This window comes from Propithecus coquereli, unplaced genomic scaffold (genome assembly GCF_000956105.1).
Source record: "Propithecus coquereli isolate 6110/MARCELLA unplaced genomic scaffold, Pcoq_1.0 Scaffold12, whole genome shotgun sequence".
In the NCBI taxonomy this organism is placed as follows: Eukaryota; Metazoa; Chordata; class Mammalia; order Primates; family Indriidae; genus Propithecus; species Propithecus coquereli.
In genome coordinates this window covers 15,202,859-15,206,035 of record NW_012136080.1, presented here as the reverse complement: position 1 = coordinate 15,206,035, position 3,177 = coordinate 15,202,859, and positions in this window count along the sequence as shown.

Sequence of the window (3,177 nt, the reverse complement as noted above, 5' to 3'; positions counted from 1 at the left end):
AATTAGTCGGATGTGGTGGTGTGCGCCTGTAGTCCTAGCTACTGGGGAGGCTGAAGCAGGAGGACGCTTTAGCCCAGGAGTTCTGGGCTGTAGTGTGCTATGTCCATTGGGTGTCAGCACTAAGTTTGGCATCAGTATGGTGACCTCCAGGGAGAGGGGAACCACCAGGTTGCCTAAGGAGGGGTGAACCAGCACAGGTCCTAAACAGCAGGTCAAAACTCCCGTGCTGACCAGTAGTGGGATCACCGTACTCCGGCTCCAGCAACATCGCGAGACCTCGTCCCTATTAACAAGGACGGAAGGAGGGAGGGAGGGAGGAATTGCTAATATTCAGCAATTACTTTTACCTTAAAACAGCAATTTCATATGGCTAATATTAATATGAATTAAAACAACATTGAGATACGGTTTTTATCCTTTCATATTGGCAAAGATTTAAAACGTTTGTTAACACCTTGAGGCAGCAAAACTCTGGAAAAATAGGTACATTAATTAAGGGGAGAAGGCAAATTTGTACCATCTTTATGAAAGGTGATTTTGGATAAAAAAAACTAGCCAGGTGTGGTGGTACGTGCCTATAATCCCAGCTACTCAGGAGGCTGAGGCAGGAGGATCACTTGAGCCCAGGAGTTGGAGGTTGCTGTGAGCTATGATGATGCCACTGCACTCTAGCCCTGGCAGCAAAGTGAGACCCTGTCTCAGAGAAAAAAGAAAGAAAGAAAGAAAGAAAGATGATTTTGGCAATTATCTATCAATGACAAATCTAAATGCCTTTGACCCAGCTATTCCACTGCTAGAAATTTATTCTACAGATATATTCACATACTTGTTATGTACACAGTTATACATCATGACATTGTTTGTAATTACAGATGATAAGAAAAAAACTAAATGCCCATCAATCTGTGCACTGGTTAAATAAATTATGATATATTCTCTCTCTCTCTCTCTCTCTCTCTCTCTCTCTCTCTCTGACACACACACATACACATAGAGACATCAGTAAAAATAAAATAAGGAATCTCTTTAGATACTGATTTGAAATGATCTCTAAGATCTAATCTCTATTAGAATTTTTGAAAACACACACACAAGGTAGAGAACAATGTGTATAGTATGAGTGTGTATGTGTTATGGTATCTAAAAAACTGGAAACATTTGTTGTGCCTAAAGAGAGGAACTTGAATGGCTGGAAAACAGAGGTAGGAAGGAAATTTTTCATTGAATACTGTTTTGTACCTCTTATTTTGAACCCTATGACTAATTGTCCATTCAAAACAAACAAAACACACCTGAGGAAACAATGCGGCATCCCAGAAGGGGAAGCCAGGGACCTAGCGGCAGGAGCTTAGAGGCAACCTGAGAAGGCAAAACTAATCCAAGTGAGACTGAGCTTTGAGACAAGGCAGGAGAACCACAAAGTGAGACTGGGCTGCAGACTGCCAAGAGACCATCGGTCAGGTAAGCCAGAGAGGAAGGTGATCTGGAGCAGGCCAGGAGGTCCCCTTGTGTCTGGCAACCAAAGGAGTGGCTTCATTTACCATCAGTGCCAACTACTCACACTTGTGTTTTTCATCCCTGCAACTCTGGGCTCTGCAAGCTTGGAGGTCCTAGTCTCCAAAGGTGCTACACCTTTGCTAGGGGATGTAACAAGCTCCCATTAAACTACAAGCTGCAGCTACTCACCAGGGTCTAGCTGGTGAGAGAAGTCCCCATACTGGCAGGGGTAACTGCCCCTGATCAGCAGAATGAGAGAGGACTGCTTTTACACAGTGGGGTCGGGGAGGGTTAAATGTGGAACCCGGGTGATCCACTTGGGTACCTCCTGGTACTCCCCTAGCCACTGCAACTGTGAATGGTCACGTATAGTAACCCTAGCCTGAGAAGGGTATGGTCACCAAAGGTCATACCCCTGGGTAAGCTACAAGCAGTAAAGGTGATGGCTGAGGGTGAGGGGAATTTACTGTGTGTGAATAGCAGCGGAGAGAGATGCTACCCGTAACAACCCTGAGATCAGCTGCATCAGCGGGAGCTGCAGTTGTCCACCCAATCTCTCCTGTGTTTCCCCTCAGAAAGAGAGGCCTCCAGGAACCATGGAGGGACTGCTCCCTGGACCAGTTCATGGAAGAGCATATTTATGCAGTACAAAGAGGTGGATTGAAGCAGCCTTGAGAATGTGCCTCTCAGATCTCCGTCTGCAGGGAGTTTGCTGGACCAGTTCTCAGAAAGCCATCACACCCTCCCACAGGCTGCTCCCAGAGAACGACTGAGCACCATAGGACACTGAGGCAGGCCTGCACCCAGGAGGTGTAGGACTCCCCTGAGAAGCAGCATTGGCTCAAGAACTCTACATTCATGTCGCCAAAACTTTCTCAGAATTGTGCTGCACTGTGGCATTCTTCCAGTCTCACTGCACGTGTTAGACCTGCATCACAGCCTGATGCTCTCCCAGCCTCCACAAGCTTCCTCCCCATTTTTCCTTCCAGGCCTTTTCCCAGTAAATCTCTTGAGATCTAACCCAGTCTTGGTATCTGCTTCTTGGAAGGCCTGAACTAACTAAACTAACATACTGCTACTGCGTATAAAACTAAGTTCTGAGCTTCCTGGAAGTCAAAGGAAAAATATTGTATTACATATGGCCATCATTTGTGCTCTTTGTCAAATTACTTACAGTTCTCCTATCTCCAGGCAACTCAGTAGGATTGATTCCTTGGATTGGATGGGGCCGTCTGACTAGATGACTTTCTCTAAGTCAATAATATTTGGTGGATCCTTTTTATAACCATAATCCAGCCTTTCCTGACTAATATGCATTGGTTCCTATTATCTAATTCAGTGTTTGTCAATAGCAGCAGTATTGAGAGTTTGGATCAGATAATTCTTTGCCGGAGGACGGTACTATGCATCATAGAGTGTTGAGCAGCATCCCTGGCCTCTACTCACTAGATAACAGTAGGAAGACCCTCACAGTTGTGACAACAAAAAATGTCTTGAGACATTGCCAAATACCCACAAGGGGACAAAATCACCACTGGTTAAGAATCATTAATGTAGGCCGGGCGCGGTGGCTCACGCCTGTAATCCTACCTCTCTGGGAGGCCGAGGTGCGTGGATTGTTTGAGCTCAGGAGTTCGAAGCCAGCCTGAGCAAGAGTGAGACCCCGTCTCTACTAAAAAA